The 14,522-nt window shown below is 47.2% G+C and overlaps 1 protein-coding gene across 1 annotated transcript in view; it reads left to right on the top strand.

Moving 5' to 3' along the window:
- The first annotated feature begins 1,024 nt into the window (after positions 1-1,024).
- Positions 1,025-14,522, top strand: part of AMOTL1 (angiomotin like 1) — a 185,636-nt gene continuing 172,138 nt past the window's right edge. The window contains 1 exon segment of the mRNA XM_040340169.1: positions 1,025-1,305. The gene's annotated coding sequence lies outside the window, so the exon portion shown is untranslated.

Genomic DNA, 14,522 nt, shown 5'->3' on the forward strand with positions numbered 1-14,522 from the left:
GAGCGGCGTGGATAAGCATAATACACCCTGCCCATCAGAAAAAAACATCCGCCCCTTGCTGTATTTGAGCGTGGGCAGCGCTGTTCTATCTTGATGGTTCCCCCATCTGAGCGAGCGGCATGGATAAGCATCGGGAGCGAGCGGCGTGTTTACTGCACATGCTCCAACTACAGCTGATGGAACAGATGTTCAGTCTCTGAGATTTCCGTGATCTCCGATTGTGCATGCGCAGTCCAGGCCAGGCACTATCTGATAGGGGACCCATATTGATAGAACACCGGGACCCATCAGTTCGAGAGTTACCTGCTGACGAGAAGGGCCAGCTGTACTGTCTTATTGTGATCTCCGATTGTGCATGCACAGTCCAGGCCGGGCACTACCTGATAGGGGACCCATATTGATACGACACCAAGCCCAGTACAGGAGGGTTGGCTGTACTGCCTTATCAGCAGCCCTGCAAGTGTCACCTGTAGGCATAAGTTGCATGCTTTCACTACTGTTTTTGTCATTATTTTTCCCAATGGCTGAATCTAGACAGGCTTGGAAGTGATCAGATTAAAACAGAGTCCATTTACATCTGCCTGACAGTCCGGAGCTTCCTATCGGGTACTCATGCTATGAATAAGGCTTTGGCTGAAATGCATTAGCGTGTTACTGCTTTATTCTGCCATGAAGCCACTAAGGAATTGTTGCAATGGATGTTACTGAGTAGTCAGCTTTATTGTATTAGAGAACTATTTATTAATTTCAAAGGCATCTGGGCCAGAACACTGGTTTGCAGTCTTCCAGGTCATTTGCGGCAGAGCATGTTCGTTTTGTAGTTCTGAGCTTCCTATCAGGTCCACCTGAAAACTGACAGACAGTCCCGATCAGACCACCCAGTTCAATCGCTATTTAAAAGTTAATAAAAAAAATCAGTCCTTGATCTATTAAAGTGGATCTAAACGTGCTGTCCAAAATAGCAACTATAAAGATAGCTTTGTGATTTTATGGCTCTGATTATATTTCAGTAGACTGAGCACGGGCAGGAAAACTGGCAAGGGGAACGGCAGGAGAATGTTTGGCACAGGCTGAGCTGATAGCATGTCACAGCACGGTATGCCTGTTTTGAAAAAAAGCAAAGCAATCAGCCTATTTGCAGGCCTTATGCAGAGAAAACTAAGCAAGTCCGGGCAATGGCTGCATATTTCAAAGAGATTCATCATCACAACAGCATGTACTCGGCTTGTCTCTGGGTATTCATCCTACGAGAGACGTCCACGCTGCTGCCTCTTCCACACTTTACTACAACAGCCAACTGCAAAGGTAAGGAAAAAATCACATTTTCTGCTTTTCATTTGTTTATAAGATTGGGGTCTATAGTTAATCACAAAACTCAGTAAAATGAGCATTATTTTTCTTTTGATTTGTCCCCTTTTCAACGACAACATGTTACCTGTCTGTGTAGACATTCCTGTATCCCTGTAATACAGGCATATTGTTAGGCTCAAACTTTAGGCTTTATCCATTATTGTTCACACAGATCTTCTGTTATAGGAGACTCATGAGGATGGAAATAGAGGATCTGCCACTGATGTCTTGTTTTTAAAGTGTATGTATAAGAAAAACTTTTTTATTCTATTTTAGTTTTAGATAGATTGAGAAAACGGTTAAAAACCTTATTTTTTTCCATGTCTGTGTCCCATTGGAAAGATTTCCCTTCACTTCCTTTACTGGACCTTGGGCCTTAGGAGATTACCTGTAGTGAGCACCTTAGTACCCTACAATGATGGACTATAGTGGTCACAGAAGGGAGACATGTTGAATAAAATTATATATTTTTTTATTATAGAACTAGTTAAATTTTTTATCAGTGATTGTAAAGTCTTGTTAAAAAAAATAACAAACATGTTGTACTTACCTCCTCTGTGCAGTTGGTTTTGCACAGAGCAGCCTGGATCCTCCTCCTCTCTGGTCCCTCTTTGCTGCTCCTGGCTTCTCCCTTTAGTTGAGTGCCCTCACAGCAAGCTGCTTGCTACGGGGGCACCGGAGCCGAGCTGCAGCTCCCTGTGTTCATTCAGACACGGAGCTGTTCGGCTTCGCCCCCTCTCTCTCCTGATTGGCTAACTGAGTTTGATTGGCAGCTGTGGGAGCCAATGGCGCCAATCAGTAGGGAGCGTTCTGGACGGCCGAGGGACTCGTGGACATCGCTGGACAGAGATGGGGCTCAGTTAAATATTAGACTGTGCTGGGGAGGTTGCTACACGCAGAAGGCTTTTTTTATCTTAATGCACTATGGTAGCTCATGCGGTTCAACGATTCGATCCATTTATGGGTAGGCTGGTTATACCCAAGTTGATCCATCAATCTACTTGGGTAAAACCAGCCAGTCAGATTTTTTTTACATGTGATTACTGCTGGCGGCTATAGCCACTAGCAGTAATAATTGTGTTTTTGCTGGTAAGGCTCTCCGCGCCCCAACCCCAACCGCCCCCTCCAGCCGGCAGAACACAATAGCACTGCAGGAGACATTCACAGTCAGTGTTGATGGTGGAATTGAGCAATTTTCTTTCCTTTCACCCATGCTGGAAGGAAAGAAAAACAAATCATATATGGGCTGCTTAAAGGCCGTACAAACACGATACAAAAATCTGAAGTAAAATTTCGTCCAACAAAAGATCCGACAAATTTTGAAACTTTAGTACAGTGCTTTTCGACAGCCGATTCAGTTTTTTTGTTGTTAGACAAAAGTTGGATGTGCAGACTATACATTTTTTGTTGTACATGAACTCAACATCCGATTTTCGTACGGAAAAAATCATTGTATTCTGTTGTACGAAAATTTTCATATGGTGAGTAACCTCTTCACTTTCGACATGAGACTAGCATGCAACAAAAAAAAAAGACGAACAGTCGTTTGAAAATCTGATGGCTTAAGACAGGAGGGTATGATATTTTCCCCCAGGACGCAGGGCCATGACAGCTAAGAGGAAGCAGGTTGAATGCTGATGGATGTCATATGACCAAGAAGAATGACAACATCTATTAGTGTAAAGCCCCTTTCACACTAGTGCGACTTGTCCTGCGACTTTGGACTTCAAAGTCACATGACAAGTCGTAACCCTTGATTTCCAATGAGCACCATTGATATCTGTGTGACTCCCAAGTCGCAGTTACTTCAAATTAGTCCCTGCACTACTTTGGTCCGACTTTGATGCAACTTGAGGTCCACAGACACAGGTTGCTTAAAGTCACGGCAAAATTGTGCGACTTTCAGGTCGCACTAATGTGAAAGGAGCCTAAAGGTTTAACTGTTGGGTAACTGCGAGTGCAAAATCTGGTGCAGCTCTGAATGGCATCCAATCAGCTTATAACTTCAGCTTGTTCAATTAGGCTCTGAAAAAAAAAAAAATAGAAGCTGATTGGTTTCTGTGCACAGTCGCAACAGAATTAGCATTCTCCAATTTTAGTAAATCAAACTCCAACTCCAGCGCTGCATTAATCACTTGCCAACCGTACTAGCTCGGCTGGACAGTTCTGGGAGCCCGTCATATGACGTCCTGGTGGTACACTCTGTGATCGCAGTGTCGTCTAAGGGCCCTTTCACACGGGGCAGATCAGTAATGATCCGCCTCCGTGTGTCCGTCAGCTCAGCGGGGATCCTCCGTAAAATCCCTGCTGAGCCATCGGCTGACAGGGCGGTCCCCGCACACAGTGCAGGGACCGCCCTGTCTTTCCTCCACTCCTCCACCCCCCTATGGGGGGATCGGATGAACACGGACCGTATGTCCGTGTTCATCTAATCTGCCTCCGTCCGAAAAATCGGAGCTTTGCGGAGGCGGGTGATTGCGGGTGTCAGCGGCTGGTCATCCGCTGACACCCGCAATCACATAGGGACCAATGTATGTCCCGTTTTCATCCGCAACGGATAGATGAAAATGCGGACATACGGTCCACACATGTGAAAGGGGCCTTATGAGTGCAGTCTCATCAGTGCTCATTAGCGAAGGAGAAAAATTACCTGTTTGCAACTTTTTTTTAACAAACTAAAAAAAAAATTGGTCTTTTTTGTTTATGTAGCGGCCTGCTACTTTTTAGCAAAAAAATTAGAGGGTAGTCTAAGAGTTAGTTGACTCGTATGATTTTTCACTAAATTTGGGCCTCTGTTCCAGCCATGGCTGTACTATGAGTGACCACTATTGTTGTCTGGGGTGTCGTTATCATCCAAGGCTGAGGGTGGCAGCAGTCAGGTCAAGGTATTTTAGGTGTTCCCCTTCGGCAGCCAATCAGAGGGAGTTGATCGTCCCACTGTGCATGCTGGGGAGGAGTACTTAAGGGACAGAAATCACTAGTCCGGGGTCGTCGCCGATCCTGGATCTGTCGTCCCACCACACCCGTGTGTGGCCCTCATGGGCAGGGGTGCGTTTTCAAGTGTTCCTGACTCCAGGACCACGTTGGTCCGGGGTTGTGATCTACTAAGTAGGCTCAGAAGTCAGACTTGTAGAGTGGTCCTGAGCTGTCCGTCCTGGAGGGAGGAAGTCACTCGATGGAGAACCTATCGTGGAGAGCACCGAGCACGAGGCTGGTATCTCAGGAGAGGCCTAGAACTTCATCGAAGGATTCATTATTACTGGAAGGCTGAATGATGATCGCCTGTCAGTTCTAATTTTATCAGAAATTCTTTGGGAGAGATCCGGGTGCTGAATCCTGTGCTGAGAGGATTTTGGACCGAATGCATCTCCATCTTTGGGAAGGTCTGTGGCAGAGACTTTACCAAGTTTCCGTGTGACACCCTGGCTATTAGGCTAATGAGAGGCCTCTCCAGGAGAGCAATACCCGCTCTGGCTAGAGTGGCAACGAAAGCTGCGTTGCTGGAAGCAGGAGTGTTTCCGAACAGAAGTTGTACACCTGAACCTATTACCCTTCTACCTCTTCAACTACTACTTTTATTCTTCTACCACATTTAGTAAATAAAGCAGAGAAAAGGAAGTCTAAAGTGTAGACATTGAACTTTTTATCAACTCTCATCTGATACCCTAGACGGCGAAGAAATAGAGGTAACATGCCGCCCAAAACAATCCAGCAGCTCCTTCGGGGGTAGTGCTACATTTATTTAGAAAAAAAAAAAAAAACAGTGATGCTTAAATACCACTAAAAGAAAGTTCTATTTGTGTGAAAAAATTATAAAAAGTTTGGGTACAGCGTTGCATGACCGCGCAATTGTCATTTAGGGTATCACAGCGCTGAAAGCTGAAAATTGGCCTGGGCAGGAAGGGGGTAAAAGTACCCTATAGGCAAGTGGTTAAAGAGGAGTACAAAAGCTTTTTTTATGGATGTTGGGCTGTGTATTTTTTGGATTTTTGTAAAGCTGTTCTGCTTTGAAAAGGTTTTAGCTGGAGTTTCAGTGTAAACTCTAGTGCATGGTATTGCTGTGAATGCCTATCATTTAAAAAGGCTCTGTGCTGACATTTGGGAAAAGCTGTTAGCCAATAATGGGGAGCAAAGGGACGAGGACCGGTCATGGTGGAAAGGAGAGGACTTTCAGTTTTGTGACAGTTTTAGCAAATCCTAGCTCACTGCAGGCTGACATAAAAGGGAATTATAATGACATGAAATGCCTTTTATAGCAATTATATTTGTTGAGTCCATTATCTCACAGTGATTAAACTTAAATGATTTATTTGTTATTAACCACTTCCATACCGGGCACTTACGCCCCTTCCTGCCCAAGCCAATTTTCAGCTTTCAGCACTGTCGCACTTTGAATGACAATTGCGCGGTCGTGCTACACTGTACCCAAACAATTTTTTTATCATTTTGTTCCCACAAATAGAGCTTTCTTTTGGTGTTATTTGATCACCTCTGCGGTTTTTATTTTTTGCGCTATAAACAAAAGAAGAGTGACAATTTAAAAAAAAAACACTATTTTTTACTTTTTTATTTAATAAATATCAAAAAAAAATAAAAAAAAAAAACGTTTTTTTTCCTCAGTTTAGGCCGATATGTATTCTTCTACATATTTTTGGTAAAAAAAATGGCAATGATCATATATTGATTGGTTTGCGCAAAAGTTATAGCGTTTACAAAATAGCTGATAGATTTATGGCATTTTTATTTTATAAATTTTTTTACTAGTATTGGCGGCGATTTGCGATTTTTTTACTGTCACCGTGACATTGTGGCGAACACATCGGACACTTTTGACACGTTTTTGGCGCCATTCACATTTATACAGCGATTAATGCGATAAATATGCACTAATTACTGTATAAATGTGACTGGCATTCAAGGGGTTAACACTAGGGGGTGAGGGAGGGGTTAATATGTATACCTAAATTGTGTTCTAACTGTGGGGGAAGGGGGGTGACTGGGGGAGGTGACCGGTCTATGTCCCTATGTACAAGGGACACAGATCGGTCTCCTCTCTCCCCTGACAGGACGTGGAGCTCTGTGTTTACACACAGAGCTCCACGTCTTGTCCCTGTAGCCGCCGATTCCGAGTGCCTGGCGGACATCGCGCGCTCCCCAGTGGCCGCAAGAATACAGGACGTCAATTGACGTCCTGTTGAATTTTCAGAGTCACCGTGGAGCCGTCATTTGACGATGGCCCGGTACTCTAGTGGTTAATGCCTAGTCCATGTAGTGGAGATCTTGGTGCTGAATATTTCAGAAAGTGCTATGCTGTAAAGCTGTAACGCTGCACTGACAAAGCCCAGAGCCGCTACTCTTCCAAGCCCCTGTGTTTATCTGGCCATGCCTAATGAGCACTGAAAGCTTGCAGTGTGAACATGCTCCTGCCTGCTCCCAGGTGTTAATTGCGGGCGTACACAATTTCCTTTTGTGTAATGAAATATTATCAGGAGAGAATGGAATGTTGTGGCATTACTATGTTGTCTAGGCATTCTCTGAAGTTATTCACTGAAACATGTTCTTTCTTTGGGTGGGGCCTTGTTATGGGGGGTACTGGGTGGAGGAGGAAAGTTAAGACACCTTCACAAACACAGACGTTAGGATTTGATGTCAAGTATTTACTGCAAGCTTCAACAGTAAGAACGGCATCTATGTCTGCCTACAATCAGTCCTTTGTTTAGAGAAGATCCCATTTGTGGTGCAACTGAATCACACACAGGTTGCAAGTCATTAATAAGTCCAAGAGACAGTCCTTAGCAAGGTTATAGATTTTGACTGGGACTCATTCACAGTCCTTAGCAGAATAATGGTATTTTTTACAGTTTAAAGCGGAGGTCTGGCCACCGCTGCAAAAATGAAAAGCCAGCAGCTACACATACTGCACCTGCTGACTTTTAATAATAGGACACTTACCTGTCCTGGAGTCCAGCGATGTCAGCACTGCAGCTGTTTCCATCAGCTGTTGGGTGCTGCCACTGCAATTGCGGGTAAGGGAACCCAGCAGTGTAGTCTTAAGGCTTCACGCTGGGAACCCTATTGCATACTTGCCAACTGTCCCGTTTTTAACGGGACAGTCCCGTAAAATAGGACCTAGTCCCGAGTAATTTAGCCTGCCGGGACTCGTCCCGGCTAGTGGGGAACGCAGACCGAAACAATGGGCGCCGCACAGGCCCGGATTGGCCAATCGGGAGAACCGGGACACCTCCCGGTGGGCTGGTCAGGGTTGCGGGCCGCTACCATTTTGTTCAGAAGGGGGGCGCAATCAGCCGCGGCCGCTAAACCAGTTTAATCATCGTGTCAGACAGCGCACTGAGCGCAGTGACACTTTGCAAACTGTCTGCCCGCCGAGTCCGACTCACTGGCTGCCGAGTGCGCTCCTGGCTCCCTTTCCTCCTGTGCGTTTCCTCGCCCCCCCCCCCCCCCATGAAGGATTAAATTTGGTTATTCCACTGGCGTGCGCGGCGTGACGTCAGAGAGGGAGGACTCGCGCAGGGTGTGAGTGTCGGCGCTTGCAGATTGCAGAGCAGAAGTTAGTCACGACTCACGAGGAGCCTTCTGCGCCTGGCCTGCCTAGAAAACGACTGAATCTTCAAGTCAGAGTGACAGTGTGCTCGCTGTGTGAAAAGTAAGAAAGTAATGAAGTTATTGTATTAGGGGTTGGGGGGGGGGAAGAGGTGACCATAATTTGTTTAATAAAAAATAGCAGTTTAAAAAAATGTTTGTTATTTTGAGCTTGCCTTCTCTGACTAAAAAAAAAACCCCATTAATTGCAGCCTCACTGTGCCACCAAACACAGTCACTGTGCCATCACACGCAACCTCTGTGCCATCACATGCAGCCACTGTGCCCATCAAACGCAACACTGTGCCATCAATTGTCGCCACTGTGCCATCACATGCAGCCACTGTGCCAACACACGCAGCACTGTGCCATCAATTGTCGCCACTGTGCCATCACATGCAGCCACTGTGCCCATCACACGCTGCCACTGTGCCCATTACACGCAGCCACTGTGCCATCCGCCGCACGACGATGTACGGCGACAGAATGGCACGGCTGCGCACATGGGCGTCCAGGTATGTCCCCTTTAAGATGTGGAGCCATTGGTCGCGAGCGCGGCGGCATGTTCGTGACTTGGTTTGGGAGCTTAATAGCTGTGCTGCAAAGTGTCCTTGGAATTTTTTTTCAAATGTTGGCAACTATGCTATTGCGCATGCGCGAGACTCCGCTCCTCTTTCCTACTGGCCCGGTGGCAGGGGAAGGAGGAGGGAGCCGAGCTGCTGGCGTAATTCGCCATGGTGAGATCTCCTGGAAGTGGGAACAGGATACCTGTCAAAGGTATCCAATCCCCCCCCCCCCCCAAATGTAGCATCAGAGGGGGTGGGGGGAAACACTTTTGGGTGGAACTCTGCTTTAAAGTGAATCTGAACTTTGCTTATGCTAGGTAAAGCAACAAGCTCACTTAATAGGATTGGTATAGACATGACCCAGAGTTTATTCCTTAAACTCCCTCTACCTATTTTTTTCTTTGTTTAATTACCTTTTATTACTTCCTGCGACATCACCAGGCTTGTAAACAACTTGCAGGGACAGCTGCTTGGAGGCCAGTTCCTATGGACATAGGCGAGCCCCCAAAACTATATCTCCTAGCAGCCCTATCTCTGCAAAGTGAATTAAAATTAGAAGAAAAGAGGTTTAACCTTAAACTACGTAGAGGGTTCTTTACTGTAAGAGCGGCAAGGATGTGGAATTCCCTTCCACAGGCGGTGGTCTCAGCGGGGAGCATCGGTAGTTTAAAAAAACAATTATATAAGCACCTGAACGACCGCAACATACAGGGATATACAATGTAATACTGACATATAATCACACACACAGGTTGGACTTGATGAACTTGTGTCTTTTTTCAACCTCACCTACTATGTAACTATGTGAGGAGAGTGGGTCATTGGCTCTCTTATACCCAGCAATGCTGGGTATTTTGCTTTGATATCTGATATTCTATTGCTGGGATGCCAGCTTTGTAACATTAGATGCATCTAAATGATATTGATTCAATTGTGAACTATGTACGGTCTAAGCTACTTTTAACTACATGCATGTAAACCTAGTATTATGTCACTGGTTGAATGAGCATTTCAGTCACTAACGCCTCGTACACACAATCAGAATTTCCGATTAAAAAAGTCAGACGGAAAGTTTTCATCGGATATTCCGACCGTGTGTGTGCACCATCTGACTTTTTCAGTCGGAAATTCCGACGGACTTAGAAAGAGAACATATTCTCTTTTTTTCAGACGGAAAAAAATTATATCAGAAATTCCATTCGTCTGTCTGGAATTCAGACGGAGAAAAAAACATGCATGCTCGGAAACAATTCGACACATGCTCGGAAGCATTTAACTTCATTTTTCTCGGCTCGTTGTACGTGTTGTACGTCACTGTGTTTTTGGCGGTCGAAATTTGGTGTGACCGTGTGTATGCAAGACGGCTTGAGCGGAATTCCAACGGAAAAAACGATTGTGTGTACAGGGCATAACAATCCTTAGAATAATGAATGTCTCTGAATTTTGGAAATCCAAAGTTGGGATGCTTTACACCAGCCCTCAAAAATTCCACTCACTTGCTCGCATTTTGCGAATGGAATTTAGTGCAGGGCAAGTGAGGAGCGGGGGTGGACCAGGCTGACAGTTTCCTGCCAGGAAACTGTCAGCCGAAGGACACAGAGAGCGGCGGGGCTGGACCGAGGCTGCAGCGCTCTCCTTCTCCTCCTCTTGTATCACACACACAGCGTGCATCTTCCGCTGTGTGTCATGGAGCTGGGTCTGTGTTTGGCGCCACAGTGTGATAAGGTCCCGCTTCCCTAGATCGGCTAATGTGATAGACGATTGAATCAGTGTTCTGCCTATCACATTAGCAGTGGTGATGGGGCACAGTAATGGGAAAAGTGATGGGGCACAGTAATGGGCAAGTGATGGGGCACAGTAATGCTGCAAGTGATGAGGGAACAGTAATGCTGCAAGTGATGGGGCACTGTAAGGCTGCATTGATGGGGCACAGTAAGGCTGCAAGTGATGGGGCACAGTAAGGCTGCAAGTGATGGGGCACAGAAGGCTACATTGATGGGGCACAGTAATGCTGCAAGTGATGGGGCACAGTAAGGCTGCATTGATGGGGCACAGTAAGGCTGCAAGTGATGTGGCACAGTAAGGCTGCAAGTGATGGGGCACAGTAATGCTGCATTGATGGGGAACAGTAAGGCTGCAAGTGATGGGGCACAGTAAGGCTGCAAGTGATGGGGCACAGTAAGGCTGCAAGTAATGGGGCACAGTAAGGCTGCAAGTGATGGGGCACAGTAAGGCTGCAAGTGATGGGGCACAGTAAGGCTGCATTGATGGGGCACAGTAAGGATGCGTTCACGGGCACACTGAGGCTGCGTTCACGGGCACACTGAGGCTGCACAGATGGGTACTGATATGCTTTATGTTACTATTGTTAAAGTTGTTAATATTTATTTTTGGAACGTAATTCTGCTTAAAATATTTTATTCTCTAGGGTGTTAGAAAAAAAATATATCTAATGTTTGGGGGTTCTAATTAGAGGGAAGAAGATGGCAGTGAAAACAGTGAAAAACACATTAGAACTGCTGTTTTACTTGTAATGCCAACGGCCACCACAAGATGGCGCCAGATTACAGAAAGAAGCTGAGGCCTGCAGAAGGCCGCACAGCTGTGGCCTCAATTACCGGCGGGCGCGGGCCCGCCTCAATCACGCGGTGGGGGAGGTGGGGGCGCACGGAAACACAGGATCCTGTGTCTCTGTGCTCCCCACCTCCCCCGCCGCACGATCGCGGCAGGCCCGCGCCGGCCAGTAATTGAGGCAGCAGATTTGCGGCCTTCTGCAGGCTTAAGCTTGCCCGGGCGCCAGGTCACAATTTCTTGTCGCATTCTGGTCTAGATCAGCATTTGGCCTTCTGTACCATCAAGGATCAAATCTCGCACCTTATCAATACTTTTTCAGAGACCACTTGCCTCTCACTCCCTAGTAAAGGCCTTCGTACAGAGTGTTGCTCACATTATTCCACCTGTACATTTTCAAGTGACCCTGTGGGATCTCAGTATGGTTATCTCTCAGCTACAGCTCCTATTTGACAGTGCATCTCTCTTTGCAACTCCCAAAAGTCCCCGTAGGGGACAGCAAACTTCCTGTTCCACTGTCCCAAGATGGATTCAATAGCTCATTATTCAAGCTTATGACCTCAAGGGAAAGTTTCCTCCCTTTGTGATCAAAGTGCACTCCACTAGATCAGTTAGTAATTCACAGACTTTTCAGCATCAAGCATCTGTTTCTAAGATTTTCAAAGCCCACATTTGGTCTTCTGTTCACACATTAAGTTAGTTTTACCACTTCGATATCTCAGCTGATCGTGGCTCTGTTGAGCCACCTCTGTAAACCTGTTGATTTTTTGGGGGGAATTTGTTAGCCAGGACACAGGTCCTTCCCCTCTGTTCTTAAGGCATGCTGGGAGGGGAGTTACTGGGCTGTCCTTACAGTATTGTTTTGCCAGTGTCCAATATTCTCAAGGCAGCAGCATAACGCAATGTACCTGAATACCTATCCTGTGTCTGGTAATGTACAACGAGAAAGGGATTTTATGGTAAATCAAAAAATCATACTGTAGTGCCCCCTTACTTTCAGTATGGGCACTACGATAAAGTTAGTGGGGAATGGGAGAGTTATTTTGCTCCCATTCGCAATTTGTTAAATTTGGGCTGCTGTCATTCCTGAACTGTCCTGTAGGTCAGTCTGCGCTCCAGGGGTGTCGTTCCACCCCTGGGCGTAATGTGGCGCTAGAGGGGTTCTGGCAGAGCCGCTTTTCCCCAGCAGCCAATTAGAGGAGTTTTCCCTCACGGAGCATGCTGGGGAAGAGTATATCTGTGGCAGACACCATTTTTTCGGGGTCTTCGCGGGTTCCAGGTGTGGCACCCACCTAGGGTGTGCGCATCCAGCGGCCCCCGGCGATATGGCCTACCAAGCCGGGGTCACATTCTACGCGGAGTTCCATGTTGCTGAGAGGGGCCCCAGTGACTTGCTGGGTCCCCCGCTTTACTGAGAGGATCCCAGGCTGGGTGCCGTTCGATGGGGGGTCGGCTTGAGGAGAACCCGGAGGCAGGTTGTCCAACAGGGCTTGAACGAACCAATCGGGGGATCTGGTGACCGGAATGCTGACAGGTACGCTTTGCTGTCATCCGGTGACCTACGTTTAATCTACTGGGAGGATTCGCTCTATTCGTCCATTTAGCTCATTCAAGTAATTGGCCTGTGGCAGAGGCCCTAGAGACACTTCGGCTGCCAGGCTCGTGGCAGGAGTCTGTCCGGGGGCACTTCAGCCACTCTGGCTAGAGTGGCGACGAACTGCGATTGATACTACTGAGAGCAGGATTGCTCGGTTCATATCCAGGCCTGATACTGCAAAGTTCTCTCCTGCTTCATCAACCTTTTCTCCCTATTTGATGTTGATGTTGGCCATGTTGGGCCGAAAATAAAGCATTAGAAAACCTTCCTTCATTGACTGGACATTCGCTCACTACTCTATTCTACTCTACTCATCAAATACACCCCTAGACAACACTGAGGTAACTTAATACGCCGATCCCAACAACAACCAGTGGCTCCTTCGGGGGTAGTGCTACAATACTATTTTAGTTTGTCCTATGTAATGACATCTTTCCACCATTCAAACATTTGAGATACTTGTTCTAGTTGTTTTACTGCTTTTATAAGGTTGCCATAGTTTGACAGCAACAAAATAGAACACTTGGGGCGTGGCCGGACCGAGCCGAGAGATGGACGCCTGAGACCAGAGCTCCTGCCACCTCAGGACAACTTCTACCCGAAACGGAGGGCATAGCTTGAATTTTGCCTTGCTAGAGTGATGGGTACTGCTTCCAGAGCCTCCTCTGCCTCCAGGTCGCGTTCCCCTAGAGAAATAACCGATACTTCGGTTAATTTTACCTCAGACATGTCCCGCTCACGCAGAGGAAACATGGAGCCTTCCCGCCTGAACTCATCCTCGGGCCTCTCGCAATCCTCCCTCACTGAGCACTGAGGTATTGTCCTGACACCTTCACAGGTCGCATACGACCCGGTCTCCGAGACGATCGGAATGGGAGCAACCGTCCAACCATTGCAGCCATACCTAACTATCGCGGATCTCCGGTCCGTCGCGGCGGACATAAAGGATACCCTGACAACCGCCATTTCAGAGCTTCGGCTAGAGATGAGATCCCTGACTGACAGGGTCGCCCGCACGGAGGGTGTAGTGGAGGATCACACCATCGTCATCCAACGATCGACCCGAAAAGTTGATGATCATACTTTGCAATTAAGGGACATGAATCGGCACCTTGAGGACCTGGACAATCGGGGACGCCGCCAAAATTTGAGGGTGAGAGGCATCCCAGAAACAGTGGAAGTGGAAAATGTCCAGCAATCAGTAACGGAGCTGTTTAACTCGGTGCTAGGCAGGCCACCTCAAATGCCCATTGATATGGATAGAGTCCACCGAGCACTCCGCCCTAAAGGCAAGGAGACGGACCCCCCGAGGGATATAGTTTGTTGCCTCACAAGCTTTAGGTTGAAGGAGGATATTCTGAAAGCTGCCAGAGGGAAACAACTACATTACCGAGAAGCTCCAGTGCAAATCTTTCAAGACCTGTCTGGAATTACGTTAAAACATCGTTGGGATCTTAGACCACTGTTGGAGGTACTAAGGGCTAAGGACATTAGATATAAATGGAAGTACCCTTTTTGCCTATCCGCCTCACATCAGGGCCGTACTGCTCTCTTGAAGGTCCCGGAGGACCTTCCTCACTTCTGTGATACGCTGGGTATCCCTCAGGTTGCAGTTCCAGATTGGTACGCGGCGTACCGACAATCGGTTAATCGATGGCCCGCACCGAGAGTAGAACCGATGGAGACGCAGGCAACCAGATTCCGTCGCCGTCGTTCCTCATCAGGATCTAGACTCCAACAGGGTCCGCTAGCCCCGAGGCCTGAGCACACGTCATCCCCGCCACCGGCCTCCAGGAGGGCAAGAAGAGATTAATAAATGGAGATATGATACCGCCTGA

This window comes from Rana temporaria, chromosome 2 (assembly GCF_905171775.1).
Source record: "Rana temporaria chromosome 2, aRanTem1.1, whole genome shotgun sequence".
In the NCBI taxonomy this organism is placed as follows: domain Eukaryota; kingdom Metazoa; phylum Chordata; class Amphibia; order Anura; family Ranidae; genus Rana; species Rana temporaria.